This window comes from Anser anser (genome assembly GCF_964211835.1).
Source record: "Anser anser genome assembly, chromosome: 6".
Classification (NCBI taxonomy): Eukaryota; Metazoa; Chordata; class Aves; order Anseriformes; family Anatidae; genus Anser; species Anser anser.
In genome coordinates this window covers 25,136,672-25,153,896 of record NC_139726.1, presented here as the reverse complement: position 1 = coordinate 25,153,896, position 17,225 = coordinate 25,136,672, and the positions used below count along the sequence as shown (strand labels likewise).

The 17,225-nt window shown below is 40.5% G+C and overlaps 1 long non-coding RNA gene across 2 annotated transcripts in view; it reads left to right on the top strand.

Moving 5' to 3' along the window:
• Positions 1–5,792: 5,792 nt before the first annotated feature.
• Positions 5,793–17,225, top strand: part of LOC310901596 — a 176,220-nt gene continuing 164,787 nt past the window's right edge. For both annotated transcript variants that reach the window (XR_014585927.1, XR_014585928.1), the window contains exons 1-2: positions 5,793–6,217; positions 7,145–7,205. This is a non-coding gene — a long non-coding RNA (uncharacterized lncRNA). The remainder of the gene's footprint in view (positions 6,218–7,144; positions 7,206–17,225) is intronic.

The window sequence follows — 17,225 nt, the reverse complement described above, 5'->3', positions numbered from 1 at the left end:
TATAAACATGCATTACTTTATATTAACACAAGTTTTAAGTCTGAGTAGATTTTATAGTATAAAACAGCAGCTTCTTTATCTCTATATGAGTCAAGTGAATAATTCACCATGAATAATTTATAAGATGAATTGAGGTTCCTCTTTCATGTACCACCTACGTGAACTAATTTCATTTATTTTACTCTTTGCTTTTTTCATCTTTTTTATATATTATTATTTCCTTTAATTGCAAGGTAGCATGTACATCTGAAAGCTGAGCTTCCTTACCTATTGGTGCTTGGTCAAGTAAGAGCCATGTTTTTTTATTCTGAATGGATGAGCAGAATATAAATATGTTGTGGAAGCAAATGTTTTAATTACAGATCTAAAATCTGCTTATGACAAATGCTGCTTAATATGAAACATGCTCTGAGAAGTTATTACCAGGAGTAATGTGAATGGGATAAGATGATTACATAAATCAAATACATCAAGGCGATCAGAATAATCTCTCAGTTTGTGTGTATCTGCAGGTATTTTTATGGTGATTCCTCTGTTGGAATAGATATATAGGAGGTACGTTGCCTGTTTTAAAGGATCCACATTACCCCCGAGGAATACGACAGTAAGTGCAGGCAGAGAGCATGCTTTCTGGCTCTGTGGTGCCTTTTAGGAAGATCTCATTATATGACATTGGTACATCAAAGACTGTCTCCAGTATACAGGTTAGGGCAGTCTCAGTCCTTTTTTGATTTATGCCAACAGCTAAACCTATTCCAAACTGTCTCAAAATAAAGAAAGTAGGAGATGCCTCCCTTCTGTGTCTGTACTAAGCTCGCACCATCTCAGGATGAATCAGGCCTATGATATCTACTTTATAAAGAGTTTCAGACTCTTAATCCTATTTAAATTTTAATATGAAGGCTTGTTATAGTTTCTGTAATTTGAGGCATTAAAAGCAGATGAAGCATCTTTAATCATAAAAGCTTCATTGCTCTAATTTATGATACCTGCATTTTAAGCCTTACCATAAAGTGGATTGTGTTTGGGGGATGATAGTTCACAGTAAGGAAATGTGATCCATCAGGAAACCTGTTTACATTAAAACACTTTGACAGCGGCAGTAATTAAACCTGTTTCCCAGGTGCAGAGCAATATTTTAAATGCCCCTCTGGCTACAATACCATTCAGGTTTGTCTGTCTTTCTCTCTTACCATCTATTGCAAAAACAAGATAATGAGAAGAGGGCAAAATACAAGGAGGGCTGGACTAGCAATTAATAATCTAAGTATATAATCAGAACATTAAAATCTCATTTTTGATGTTTTGTGTACTACTTTGTATAACACAGAAACATTCTTTTGTGCCTTTCCACACACCTGAGAAACAGTAAATGGGAATTCATGGCACCAGTGCTTGCTGTTATGACAAGTTATAGCCTAACATGATCATTTCTGACTTTGAAACGTGAGTTGGCTTTAGAACACTGCTACACAAACCTTTTTATGCAGCATGTGATTTTCCTGTGAACCTTTCTTTAAGTAACACTGCATAAGGACTGGCAAATCCTAAAAACTTGATGAACTCATGAAAGCATAATTTGGACAAGTACATGCTTGTGCCACAAAGCCAAGGGTAAGATCTATTTAATTTACAGCACAGATCAAACGCTGCTCAGTGTCATCCTACTAAAACTCTTTTAAGACCCCACCCCCAGGCTAACTTGCTTCCGATCAGCCTCCTCCTTAAAATCCCCAAACTGACAGGTGAATGTGTACTTAACCACCCACTCATCGATACCCTTTGGGAGTAACCAGTCTGTCCTGCCACCACGACAGCTGGCCACAGTACTTGTTACCAAACCATCTGCCTGAAACCTCTGGAAGAAATCTTTGCCAGCAGGGTCCCAGGCATGGGTGAACTCTTGGTACAACAGCCAGCACACAATTTTCCTCTTTGGAAGGCTTGGCCCTGGGACACCTAGCTGTTTGACTCTTGCCTGCTTTGCACCACATAGTCGAGGTCACTGTATCAAAAGTGGACAGCTCAGTCTTGTAAATGTGGCTATGTTTGAAGGGAGGTGGTGATTCTGATGGCAGGAATAGCAGTCCGTCTGTGGGAAGTTTTGAGAGGCAGCAGGACAGTCACAGCAAGTCTGAGGAAGAAAGGCTTTAGTACCGCTGTATTTCATAGCCAAGACTGTCTGCCCTTTCTATTGCAATATCTTCTACAGCAGATGAATGGAGAATTATCACCATTTCTAAATGCCTGAGAGTCTACACACCATGTGTTTAACTGAGGTATTTATCATTTAAGAACAGCTTTAAAGATATCAGAAAGCCATAACTACTGAAATACTGAATGTAATTATTATTGTTCCTACACAGCTTATATATGAATACATGCCGCTCCCCAGAGCTTGAATTCACAGGAAATGAAATGGAACAGCTTTTTTCCTCTTTCATGTACTCTTTTCCATATTGCGAAATAAGGTATTGCACAAAACTGGCATGTCACTTGTACAATCTGTAGTAATCACAATAAAGCCTTCATTGCTGAATCAAACCCTGGGAACACCTTCGTATCCAGTGCTAATCCCGTGCTTTGCTGGGCTGCTCACCAGCTCTGCCTGCCCCGTGGCCAGGAAGCTCTGTAGAAATCTTAGTAGCATGGGGCTGTGCCTACTGCAAATGAGACCCACTTCGCAGTAAAAGGTTTTTTTGAGTGTTTATTGCTTTCCATAAATATATAAGAATATACAAATATTTGTTGAAAAAAAGCCACTGTTTGCCACCCATTGTATTGATAATGGAAGTGATCTGGTTTAGCATAGCTATAAAGATCATGCTTTTACATGTGTAGTCCAGAAACTACTCATTTAAAAACCACAACAAAGTATCTTAACAGAGATGTTAACCATAAAAAAGAAAATACAGTCATTATTCATATAGTTATCATCAGAGGGCATAAATGAGCATAGTGAGTAAAATTGTATTGCTCTCCTGGTCCTAATGCCTCTACATGCTGCTCTGTTGAAGCACTGCACACTTGCGTCTGCCTAGGTTTCTGGGGTGCCTGTAGCACCTGAGGGCTGGCCAGGACTGTCGGCTAAGAAGCCTAAGAGATACCTGTTACGAGTTGCTGTGAAACATGTGCAACAGGAAAGATCGTGGTTTGCAACAGTAAGTTGTTTAAGTCTTACAAAACATCAGCTCTGTGCCTCACTGTGTGCTGGTGCTGTGTCTGTTTAGTGTTTATATACCTACAGTCAAAGGACTTCTGTAACCACAGGACTGGGTGATGTCTTGTCTTGTTCATTGTGGAATTAATTGTACTTGTTTTAGAGTTAGCTGTTAAAGAGATTAGGAAGGTGAAGCATAGCAGGATAGCTGTGGTTGCATGGCAACTGAAAAGAACAGTAACATCTGGTAGTCTTAATTTTTTTCAAACCTACAGATCTTTGTGCCATCGTGTGACTATTATTATTCCTACCACCGTGCCTCGCTTTTCCTATTTCTTAGTCAATAGGTAATATCCTCCATGTTACCAGCTAACCCAAGGGCAAAATTAAATATAACGTCGGACGCTGTCATGCTAGTCAGTTTCCTAAGTCTCAGGTTTTGCTAGCCCCAGAGGATACTCTCAAGAAGCTGCATAAATGAAAAGGTCTATCCTTCATACAAAAGACCTGCTTTGAGGTTATTCGGCCAGTGCTGTTAGCTGCTTGTAAGTATGGTGTCTCTCCTGTCTGCTCAGACAAGTAGATCTATTTGAAATTTTGTTTATTTTCCTCCCCCAGGGCCATTTCCTTCCTGTTAGAAGAGCAGGAAGACCAGGCCATCTGTCACAAGAACAGGATCTATAAGAAAAGCTGTAGTAGTTGCACTTTAACTCATCTTCCTTGATAATTTCCCCAGTTGTGTCTCCTATTGCTTCGTGTTTTATTTCTGACAAACAAAAGAGCCTTATTAAAGCAGGGGTTTGCTTCGTTCAGCTTTGAGATAAAAACTCAGTAAGTGATGGGGTGTCAGGAACAGGCCAGGCTGATTTGTTCATCTGCCTTGAAGCACTGGTCATCACTCACCCTCCCCATGGTTTTCTTCACTGGTTATAATAAACGGAAACAAACAGGAGAGGAGTGCCCACGGAGCTTCCCCCTGGGGAGTGGTGGCTGTCGGGCAGGCTCGGCTGGTAGGGGGCTTTGGGCAGCCTCCCCAGCCACGCTGCTCAGAGACAGGAGCTGCTGTGACCTCGCCTCGCCTCTGCATGGTGGCTGTACTTGTAGGCGCCCGAACCATCCTGGGTCTAGAGCGAAGCTACTGATCCGAGACCAAAAGGCAGCGGGGCTTTGGAGCTGTGAGGGAGTGTGGACATGCTGCCCTTGCCTCTGAGCACCCTAGATCTCCTGACTCCTGATCTGCCTATTGCTGCACAGGGTGCCAAAGCACTTGGTGCAGTCTGAACACCTTGCTGGGATGATCAAGCAGGGACCTGAAGTTTATGAACATACTCAGGAATCATTTTCCTTTATTGATGATCTGCAGTGAACCCTGTGTATGCATTTGCTTGGCTCGTACAATTCTTACTGTCTCCCAAGCTGCTGATGAGAGCATTTTGAAATAGCTTAGCTCAACTGGTAGAGACAATTGTATAAATGTGGAAAATTAATTTCTTATATTTTAAAATCTTGAGTATGCTCGCAGACTGTATAGCCAACACATACATTTTTTCCTCTGCCTATTCTGCCTGTAAGACCTCCTTTTGTACAACCACCTTTGTAAATCCTCTTTTGCTACTTCCTATTCATCCTTTTGTTCAGATCTTTTTGAGAGTTAGCCCAGATTAAAATTCACCATCTCTAAAAAAAAAAAAAATGAGATGCTAAAGGTATTCTTTTTTCTGTGTGCATCTCCAGCCTTTCTTGACAGGCTGTCAAGAAATAATGTCTCTAAAGAGCCAGGTTAGATCTTCAGAGACAACCAGCGATGCAGTTCTTCATAATGTGCTAAAACCCAGTCAGAGTGCACCTTATTGTTGCTGCATGCAGTGATGTGACATCTGAGTTATTTGTTTGCTCTGCCATAAGATAGTATTAGTGGATATAATGTGAACAGATCACTCATTTGTGGGAATATTTATGGTGCTGCTTTCGAGAGATCATTCAATTCGGTAGCAGATGGCAAAGCATGGATATTCATGGACTACTTTAAAAGCTATCTTTGGTAAAAAAATGTTTCCATACAGAGCAGCTAATGCATGTAACAATCTGATATTCTAGAACACTTATTACTTAATATTTACATGTATTTACAGTAAATCTTCATGAATGCTGCTCAAGCAAGAATTTGCTAGTTCCAGTTTTTATTATGGTTTATCCCATGAGTTCTTTATAGCTCAAGCCTCTGATCCTGCAAATACCTATGAATGAGTTAAACAGCACTCACTTGTGTGGGCCTGAGTTCTGTGAGACTGAGCGCTTGCAGCACAGAAAACTCCAGCAACATATGCTGTGTGTGTCAAGGTTTTCAATTACCTGGGGATTTGGGGCCTCCAGTTTACAACAGCTAAAATAAATCCAGTAGTTTAGAAGTGAGGGGTTTGTCTGCTCAGAACCGCAGGACCCTTATGATATGTTACATTGGGAAGCTAGAAAATGAACCTTTTCTAAAGGTGATGTCTGCCCCGTCCTTTTGGGATCACTTGCATGCTCCTTTCATCCGGCGGTATTAAAGACCTGTATGTGTTCCTGCAGCAACATCCCATGTGTCCTATTATCCAGCCCACACACTTAAGTTTGATACAAAAGGAAAAAAAAAAAAAACACAAAAAAACCACCGCAGAATTGTTTTTAAAAACTACTTCCTCAGTAAAATTCACAATACAAGTATACAAGTCTACTTGGGGTTTTGATCTGCCTAGTTTGGCTCATGCTCACTTGCTGTTTTCTTACTCTTAGTTACCTGATGTTTAAGATTCATCCACATAACACTGATACACTTCTGCTGTCACTTACTGTGTCTGCCTTGTGTGGGGCTTGGGTGTGGGCTCCCAGCTGGAGCTGTCTGAGGTGTCCTTGCCTTTCAGCTGTTTGCTATGAGTGCTTGATATGGGAGAGGGATAGCTCAGGCTGGGTTTTTGCCTGTGGCTGCTGCTGTAGGCTAGACTGCAAGACAGGAGCTGTGGGGAGCGTAGGGGTTTTTGTCAGCTTTGCACAGACCCCTTTCTGCAGGAACTGGAGGTAAGTCTCAGAGGTTTTGTGTCGATGTGGCTGCCAGCGTCGGGAGGATGAGTAATTTCTGAGAGAAGGTAGGGAGTAAAGTGTGCTAAGCTACCACAACTGTCTCCCAAGCAAGTATTTTCAAGTGCTTCGTATTAAATTTGCTGATTCAATTTCTTGGAGCTGTATGAACACGAACAGCTCAGTGGGGGTTCAAGCTTTTAGCTGTAGTCTGTTCTGTTTCTGGAAGGCTGTTGGTTCTGGGAATTATCTAGTTTGAAGTCCACTGAGTTGAACGTACTGGGCCCTGTGCTGCAGGTCTATATTTAGATATCAAGGAGAGGGGTTCTTAGTGTTTGTGTATTGTTTCTTTAGTCTTGTTGTTAATTCTCATAGTGATAAAAGCAGCTATTAAGTGTCCTGCTGATTTTCTTTCCTTTATCCCCCCTGTCTGGAGTGCTGTTACTTCATGTTAAAATTTAAATAAAATCTGTGGCTGGATGGGACCTCTGCACCCACTGTGGGCTGTATTCATATACTGGTAATGCCCCTTGGAAGGGGACATCATGCAGATTTCCATCCATCCAACTCACTGTTTTATTTTTTCCATCTCAGTTTCTCTAAAGCCTCGCAACCTTGTTCTGTGTGCTCAGATGAGTCAGGGAGTCTCTCAGCTAGCAGTAAATGCGCTTGGTGGCATAGCAGGAACAGTAAATGCTCTGAGAAACATGTGAACAGCTTGAAGTCTGATGCAAGAGTATGTGTTTTTATGCATACGTACGTAGTGTTTATTAAAATGTATTTGAACAAGCATTAATAATGGCTACAATGCTAATGTTTACTACGAGCTTTCAAGTCATGGGGGAAGCTGAGTACAAAGTGTAACTTGAAATCAGTCCTGGTAAGAAACAGCTAGATTATAAGTACTGTGTTGTGCTTGCCTTCTAGGAAACCACTCAGTGAAATCTGATTAATGGCACAAACTGTCTGAAGAAGATATTCTTAATAGGTAAACTATTGCATCCAACCCTATTAGCAGCATAGCAGAGACTGAAGCTCTTCTTTCTGCTTCAGATACAAATAGCTCTGCTCTCTCTGTTTGTGGAGAAAGGTCAGGTTGGAGCAGACCTGGAATTCTCTGCCTTGAGTTGCGTTGACTTGATGCTGCTGAGTTTTGCAGAGCAATTTGGAGACCTGGATTCAGAGAGTTGGTGGTTGTTTTTTTTTTGGTTGAAGTCTAGTGCTGGTGGTTAAGGTGGTGTGCAGAGTTTGTGTGTATTAGGGTTAAATTATTTATGTCTAGTTTTCATCAAGTTAGTGTCGTTACCCTTGTGTAGTGGTTCACATTGTGAAAGCCTGAGAAGTATTGCAGCATGACTCTTTCAAATTCCTCATCTTGCCTGGAAGAAGGAATAATAAAGGGTAAAAACTAAACAAATGGGATTCGGCAAAACTTACTGACTCTGCACAATGTTCAGGCATGCAGTCTGTGGTTGACTTGAAATGAAACAAGAACACAGGGGACTACATTTAATTTAAACACCACTCATCCCAAAATAACTTAACCTGTGGAATGATTGCTGTGCAGACACTGTAATAATATAGCATAGCTGTCATTTCAGGCAGTATTTAATAGTCTCTGGCCAATTTCATTAACACTTGAAACACTTCTTGAAAAGCGATAAAAATACAGATACATAACCTTTACTGAACTCTGTGAGATCCCATGGAAGACGTTTGTAGCTACTGCCAGCTTCTTACTTTGATTGTGGAGTGGGCCACAGCAGATTCTTAATCTTTTTTTTTTTTTCCCTTCAGAAAAAAGTAGATACTTTTTTGTCAATAAGTAGATGAAATGGGCTTCTGACAGTTTTTGCTTTCATGTGTTCTGTGTGGAAGCCCAGTAAGAGGAGCAGTGTTTCCTCCTCCTAAAATAAATAAATAAATAAATAAAAGGTTGTAGAATAAGTATTAGTGGTCATGTTGTTAAATTTCTGGCTTTATTGCCATGTATTCCATGTTCTCACCATAACATGCAGGTCTTGATGATTGTGGAAAGACATGAAATTGCCACAATTCTTTTATTTTTTTGCGTGTATATAGATACTGCAGTTATGTGCATGTATAAGAGAGGATCACAAAACTCAGGCATGTTCCTCTGGCTTTACGAGGCTCTACAAATCCATGTGCTGCATGTGAGCAGCCCAAGCACCCAGCCTTACCCTGGGCTGTGTTTGCTTGCTGCTCCAAGTGGCAGTGGTTGGGTTGATGCTTAAAGGTGGCAACAGCTAGTGTGGGGCTTGCCCAAGGGTTTGTTCACTTGTCTGAAGGAGCTGAAATGGGCTCTCTTGAAGGCCTATGTATGGTTTTTGCTCCTGCTACAAGCTAGAGCAACAAGTCAACTTTCCCATGTTGAACTACAGCAGCTGGGAGGTTTGCATGCTTGTTGCATGTTTCCATTATTGACTGGAAATGCAGATGAAGTAGCCTTCATTCATTTCCCATGTTTCTGGGCTGCCTTGCTCAAGGTATAAAATAAAACTTGTGCAGGGTTGTTCATGCTAAGAAAGGGTTATGGGATCAGCACTTTACTGCATTAGCAGTATGTGCAACCTTGCTCTTGTGGCTCTCACTGAGGCAGAAGGAAAGTCTTGGTGCTCCAGAGCAGCAGAGGTGGGCCGGGTGCTGCATGTAGCAGAGGTTGGCTGGGAGCCTGGGGTGGGACGATGGTGGGGGCTGATGCCTGCTCTGCCCAGAGCGAGAGGCTGGCTTGTGCTGGGGCCTGCTGCTGGTATCACAATAACTAAAATGGCAAGCTGAATGGTATGTGGTATTGTGAAAGATGAGCTGTGCTAGGAAGGAAATGGCTGTCTGCTGTGGCAGAAGTAGCTTGGGAATTGCTCAGGGAAAATTTTTTCAAGGGTAGTGCATAGCTGTGGTCCATGCAGGTACGTCTGTTCCTTCTTGCTGGCATCAGGCTCTTCTGTACTCTGATGTCCATGCTAATGGTTGCAGCATCATTGGGCAAAAGCCTGGTATTAGAGGTTTGTTCCAGGGTAATAATAAGCCAAAACCTGAAACGGTTGGAAGAGCAGAGTCATGTAGAAAACCGTGAGTTTGCTGCAGAGTGGAAATATTGACCCTCTACTACTGTGACCAGTTCCAGGTTACTAAACAAAACTGAAATACTGCTTTCTAATAAACTGGATCCTTTCATCTTCCACTTGCTAGTATCTTTGCTCAGACCTGGAGCTGGTTAAAGTTGATAACTTGCCACATTAGAAGCTGGAACATCTTGTTAGGTTTTCCTTCTGTATTCAAACAAAAATATATATATTAGAATGTTTCCTGAAATTAAGCATTTTAGAAGGCATTTGAAGCTTCAAATTGACTTACAGACCTCTGTAATTTTAAAATGTACTGTGTTTATATATGGTTATTATATATACTTTTTGTATTATTTCTGGTTAGGTACTGAGTTATTGTAGTCCCTGACAGGCCCCATAGTCAAAAGGGGCTGTTTTATTTTAATACTTGAAGCTCAAAGATATTGAAAGCAGCTGCTCTTCTGTTTAGAAAATAGCTTAATACTTTGATCTGGAAAATAATGATGTGTCTCATTACAGGGGAAAAAAGGACATATTTTGATCTAGAAGATAATATAAGAAATTTCAAGTAGCAGCAGCCATCCTTTAAGATTCTAAAAATAGAATATTTCAGCTGTGCCTTAATCTGATGTGTCATGATGGAGCTAATAAAGCTGGTGGCATGACTTGGTACAATGATGTGTTATATTAAATGTTATCATGACCCGTGTCATGAAATAATGCATGGATAATAAATGTATTTTTCAGCATGAGATAGAACCTAAAAATACCATCCTGTTTCTGGAAAATGTGCAAATTTGTGTGAGTCTTGAGTGATGTAGGACACTGAATCTAAATGTATGTTCTAAATGAACATCTACATGTTCCTGCAGCCTGCAAATATCAGTGTGGTGGTGGAACTGAGTCAAAGGCTGTTTGCATTTCATAGCAGAGCGACGGGTGAGACATCCCAACAGGGGTCAGTGGTGCATTTCCCACTGAAGCCAGTGGGGCCAGCATCTTGGATAAAGCTTCAATAAGAGTTTCATTGCCCTCATGGAAGTGGGAATGTGGGAGTCACCAGAAAACCCTGTTGTGCCTTCCCTCTCTTCCTTCTGCAGCTCTCATCTTGATAAACAATCCATCTTGCTACTTAACATCGTCACAAGTGTGCTGCAGTGTGTATATCCAGTATTAGAATGCTTGACTTTATTTCTTGTCAGAAATACCTTTAATGAAAATGTCTTTCTGAATATTTGAGGCATAAATGCAGACCTTTGAAAGGGAGAGCAAGTTCTATGATTCTGTAAGTTAATGTCAGGGCCAGGAGTTAGCAGCCTCATTTTCCATTTAGCTTTCTCAGATCAAAGCACTGGGTTACTAGACCCTAATAAGGGCTTGATTATTGGCAAGTCTTTATTTGATCTCCTTCAAGGTATTAAACAGCTGCCTGTTAAATTGATTTTCCTTTTCCTGGTGGTAAAACAGTAGCAGGTTATCTATATATCTTGGGGTGTGTGAGGGGAGGTGGGGACAGACCAGGGGCAATATAATTATGACTGTTTTTAATTTGGGTATGGTATCATGACAGGCTTCTCTGTCTTGCATACTTGTTGCTGGTTCTGTTTAATGCTTGACTGCCTTAGAGTCAGTGGGTCTTTAAAATGCTTCTGTATAGTTATCCCTATTTTTGAAGAGGAGAAGCTGAGATTCAGACAAAGTGATGTGTCCATGGTCAAACAGGAAAACTAGGGGAAAGCAAACAGTCGTGTGTCCTTCTGTTGGCTTTGCATACTCAGTGCAAGCCTGCATTGCTTCAGGGAAAAGCCACAGCTCATCTTTTCTCAGACGTCTATTGCAGTGAGACAGGGTTTTTTGAACACACCTCATAGCAGCAGTCTGGATGGGCCTGGGCATCACTGCATGGACGGGTATTTTGCTGGTGGCCTTAACTGGTGCAGTTTATCACAAGGCTGTTTGCAAGGGTTGTTGCGATGACTTATCTTCCAGCATTGTTTGTTGTTTCCTTAACAAGCAGGGAGAAATAAACTTGATTATCACTGTTAAGTAGAGAAAGTGTCCCAGGTTTCAGGATAGATGTTAAAATAGCTGTGGATCAGCATCTTGCAGACTCTGTTAGGATATTTATTGTTTAAGAAGGATAATTAGTGTCAGTACGAGGTACAACAGTTGTCCTGTGTGATGTACACATCTTTGTCCGTGCTATGCTTGTGCCCAGACAGTCCTGCTGAGAAATCAAACCAGCTGTAATGCTAAGACTGGATATTTTCACTGGGGTCTCTCTCCCTCTGGATTAAGTATTCAGAGGGGCCAGTGGTACTTAAAGATACAGTTCTGGAATGATGTGCTTTTATCCATGGCCACAGCTGTTGCTTCAGAGTGTTTGCAACCATTTCCAAGGGCTCAGCCTTATTCTGCTCTGCAGGCCTGCTTGTTTCCTCAGGACAGGAGGGTGAAGATCAAATTTAATACCCTGTTCTGGTGAACAAATAGTTCATGCATGCAGTGACGTCTGAGTGTTCAGCAGCCTGAATTTATTGCATATCACATATTTTACTAGTTTCCATTGTATGTTTTATATGAGCAGGTAACAGTTGGATGATGATGCTTTCTGTTAATCTGTTTATCCACACTGCACACTAGTATGCCATGTGCTTGTGATGCATCTGCTAAATGCCATATCTAGACCTTCTTGTTTTCCTCCATGAGATGCTACAGGTGTCCTGTATTCTTCCATTAATACGTAAAATATCTGTAGTATCTTAAAAGATTAGTCTGTTATCTGACTGCTCTGTCTTGCTCAAGTTCTGAACATGTCCTGTTACAGCAATTGGGCTATATTCTTATCAGGTTAGTGTAGCGTTGTATTAGGGTAGCTATTGTTCTGAGCCTAAATAACATTTTCTCAGAAGAGTTGAGGATTGCTCTATGTGAAATGCAGTGGTGGTCTTACCTGACAAAGTTATAACAGTGCCGCACACTGCAAAACTTAATGGGTTACACCTAAAATAGTAGGAAAAAAGCAACCATCTGTATAGATGAAAAGTTTAAAGTGGGAGGGTGTTCAATGTGGATACCTTTGCCTTTATGTCAAGCTATAGAATTTCTTGTCTTGTTGAGAAGTGTGGACAATCTGCTACTATCAGGAGAAAAAGGGAAGCAAAGATCAATTTGATTGCCTGTGGTGAAGAGTGATACAGTCAAGTGCAAGGTAAAAGTAGCTATTGAAATAGGTCAGTGCAGTCAGAATTTTTCTGAGGACTCAGGGTGGAAAAGTCAGGCCAAGTAAAAAGCAAATGATCTGTATTGGCTCTTCCATATCTTAAATGCCTTTCAGTTTGAATTGGATTTTTCAGTTTCAGTCCCCACAGTGGTTCCTGGTGCTGCATGGCAAAATGAGAAACGTGTAGCCTGGCTGCCTTCTACATGATAAGTACAGAAGTAAGGAGGAGGCCACTTGAGCATCACCATCTCTGTTATTTGTAAGGTTGTCTACTGGTGGAAGCAGGGAGAAGCCATGGAAAGATGAAAGCTGAGAAAGGAAACTGCAAAAATGTCAGTGGGAAGGCTGTTTCTTTTCTGTCTAGAAATATTTTTACTAGTGTTGAACTGAATGCCATTGAGGGAGTAGGATATCACATTAAAGAAGTAAGGTAAAATAATTATTGGAGTGCTTAATGTTATAATAGGTGTAATAAGAGCAATAGAGAATTGCCATTACCGCCCTGCAAGGTAGCACATGAGGTGCCAGGTATCTTATCTGCCTTGCTGGGTGTTCTGCTTGCAGGGGGGAATATGTTTCCCTCTGGAAACAGAAAAAAAGGGGATGGTGGGAAGCTGCCATCCAGAAATCTGACACTAAGAAATTGCCTGCTCTGCTTCCTAACAATACAGTCAAAAGCAATTGATATGCAACAGCATAAATACTCCAAAGTATTTGTATAGCTTCAATGGTTTTGGTAAGCAGTCAATACTCATTTAGACACCTGAGATGTGGTAAGTCTAAAATGCCCAGCCCACTGTACTGAAGATCTCACTTATGGTGTGGTTGAATGAGCAAATGATGCAACCCAGAAACAGCTGTACTGAACTCTGCTTGGCATAGGGGATTAGGCAGAATGCCCATCTGTACTGATGAGTACAGCAATGGAAGCATTAATGTACATCTATGGTCTGACAGTGAGAATTAATCTGTACAGAGGCCTTCACATTCCCTGTATGTGCTCTGACCCTGACTCTGGGCTGCATCCTTTCTGCTCCTTCTGTTTTGCATGCTACTTTCCTTTTGGGGAGGAAGAATGTTTCTGTTTTGACACTGGCAGTACATGACAGCTGGTATACAGAAAGGAATGTAGTCAACCACTATGATGCATTTAGGTGTAATAATGGCTGACTTTAATTTTACTGATGTAGTAAAACAAAGTCTGTAGACAACAAAGTCTGGTCCAATGCTATCTGTAGCAAAAATCAGCTGTACTTATTTTGGGAGTATTATATCATTTAAGAAGAGGGTTGGTTAAGCCAGAGCTTAAGCTTTCTTCATTTAAATACTGGTTTTGATTCAACTGTTAAAGGATTTAATATTTTTCTTGAATTTGAATTTTGCAACTAACTGTTCCTTCAAAAATTGGAGCCCTCCATTAAAAGGGTTATTTTGTGTTATTGCTCTGTATGAGTTTCTCTCTTACAATGACTGATTTGTTTGCTCCTGAGTATTATATTCACTTTGTATGGTAGAATTAAATCTGATCCTTTCTGGCAGAAAAGTTTACTTAAATCTTGAAATAAGACCTAACAAATACTTCTTACTATTGGCAAAATTTTTTAATCAAATGAGTATACCAAGTGCATTTAATTTTTGAAGTTGAACTAACTTTCATGTTTAAAGGTTCAGGAAAATCTAAAGAATAGAAAAACTAATATTACCTTATTCTGAAGCTGTGTGTTGAAAAGTTACTGGATAAAGCAATTGGCTGCAGGAACAGAAAATAAAGGCATCTGTTTGTTTACTAACAGTTGTGGTATTTGCTTTACATAAAATTAAACAAACTGAAAATCTTCAGAAAATATCTTCAGAAAATGCTACAGGAAATTCAAAACCAATGTAATTTCTCCTTTCTATTTGCTTTGCAAAAATACTAGCAATATCTTCTGAATCAAAACTTGCATTCTCATGTTTAGCCTCTGCCTCTTTGAGCGGAGGCGTAGTGAAGTTCTTGCTCTGAGGCAGCCACCACAGGTCCCCAGTCTGGTTTTAAGCTGGATCCCCGCAGGAGCCTTTCAGCATATTCTGCAGTAGATATGTTAGCTGAATTGTACATAATGCATGGAGTGCGTTATTCTCCACCTCTTTTAAATAAAATCGAAGAACTATTCAGTGTGTGTTGGTTTTATAGATGACTCTAGTTTTTGGTCACTAGTGTCCTATTTGTAGACCATGAAAGACTTTTCAACTCCTGTAACTATATATTTATCAAGTGAGGTAGAGAGGAAGTCGAAGCTGTCCTCTGAAAAGCTATTAGTGCACCATATTGCTTTCAGTCCTTGCCCTACAGAGATGCTGCTTCTGTACTATTCAATCTAGTAATGGGGATATTTTCAGAGACCAAGATCCTTCTTTGACGAGTAGATCCAGTGCAAGACTGACCAATTTCAAGTAGGATGGGGAGCTCTTAAGCAGCTCCAGAGGAAAAAGGGAAACCATGGGACAGACCTTTTAAGCACAAAGCTCAGACCCAAATTTCTTTTTTTTTTGTTTTTGAAGTAAAAAAACCCCACCATCTACTTCTGCTAAGCTTCTGTTGTTAGGGATCATTTGGTACATGTACTAAACGTGATCGGATTGCATTATTTCTTTTCTTCTCTGTTTTAAGCAATACTCTGCTATTGTAGGTGTTTTCACAATATGCTTACCAAAACTGTCATAAAGCTAATTGGTTTCAAATTGTGCTCATTCACTATACTATGCATTATTGCTATTAGATTTTTCTCTGAGGCTGTGTTTTGTCTCTGCACAGGCTTCCCTAAGTAGCTGTTCTACAGTTTCAGGTTACACAACTAGGAGACTGACTCTTTTGCTAAATGTTACAGGTTACTTGAATCTTTCAGGCAAAGAAAACCCTTTGCATGGACAGGAGGGCTGTTCAGAAGTAGCAGAGCATGTAAAGTTAGTTGTTAAGCGTGCAATGAGGGTAACTTGAGTGCTCTTTTGTTATGTTTCCTTGTAATCTGCAAAGCTCCTTGGAGAAGCGCTCAGCAATGTTGAAATGGTGCTAACCAGGAAGCTAATTTATGAAATGGGGCGCAGTATGAATGCTTTGCTTTTGATGTATTTCCACACCTGGCTTTCAGAACTACAGACTGAGGGGTTTATAATTTTGAAGTGTGTCTTTTGTTAAAAGAATGCTAAAGCTGATGCTAAAGAAGTTCTTAGAAATCCTGTCAAGGCTGAAGACTCAAGGTCTGCCTGGAGAAAAATGTACGCTTAGCCCAGACTGGCTTTAACATACCCAGTTATCATGACTTCTGTGGATAAACTGAGGCAACTGAGACGGTCCAGTGCTTCTCAGAAACAATTTGTCTCAGTATCACCAAACTTAAGTAACACTTACTTTAAAACTGTATTAGGCTATTTGTACCACTTGAGTTTACTGCCGTTTTCACTGGAAAGAGGATATTGTCCCACTTCTGTGAATTTGTATAGGGTGTGGTTTAATGCATACTGTTTTTTTTTTTTCTTGCAGATATGGACTGTTCTGTATGTGACTGCTTATCCTGCAAGGGATCTCTAATACCCTGATGAGATCACTTCTTTGTCTTCCTCATTCAGAAAGCATGGGAGTAGAGCCAGTTTTGATCTGGGCTATATCCTCATCTGAAGTCAAGGGGATAGCTAGGTTTCAAATGAGGCCTTCAAATTTGGCCTGAGCTGTGTGTGTACTTTGGAGCAGAGGAAACCAAGAAGCGATCTCATAAGACGTAAAACTTATAAAACACTTGCAGAGTTCTTGAAAGCTGCCTTTGAAGAAAAGTATATAACTTAACCTTATGACCCTAGGATTTTATAGGTAGAGTCTGAGTAAGGTAATTAATAGGCTTTCATAGGGAGTATAGCTTAATATTTGTTTTTGGGTGGACTCTGAAAGAACTTGGGGATGTTGAGGCCTTTTATTTGTCACTGATTGGCACAGAAAACTCAGTAAGAGTGGAGATCAGAAATAATTTTATTTTGGCCTCTTCCTAGAGAGAGACAATGGTCCAGGTATGAAAGTGAAAAGTCTGAGTGCTAAAATCACAAGTATATCAACAAGTTCTTGATGCCTCCCCCTCTTTCACTTTCTTGACTAGAAAGAAAGAAACCATTGCTCTAGTACTGCTTTACCCCAGGATGCTCTGTCACTCAATACTGTCTAGACTGAAAGATTTCTTTCCTGAGCAAGCTAGTCGTCGTCTACCTTTTCGTACCTCAAAAAAGTCTGTTTCCACCCTCCAACAAAATCCATCTTGTTCCAGAAAGCATTTCATTGGACAAAGTGTGTGCTTAAAAAAAGTTCAACTGCTTTATTGTGTTGAGCATCAGTCTTTCTTCTATGAAGTCAAATAGGAGCATTGACAGAATTCTCCTAGGTTCTGCTGTTTCTGTCCTGGGACAGCAAAAGAAGCTGTATTTTGAGGTGATAGAGCTATACACTACTTATGTTTATAAGGCTCTCCACTTGAGTGTTTTGGTTTGGGGTTTTTGCCTTTCTGATTAACTTTTTTAAAAGTCATGCTGGCTTTGGCTGCTTTAAATGATGTGCTCATGGAAGCAATGCAACACTGATAACAAAATGAAGTGTTGAAATGTAACTCTGATGTCAAGTAGAGCTATTGCAGGGTTGGGTAAACCAGCATGTAAAACTGTTCCAGCGCAGCTCTCAGCT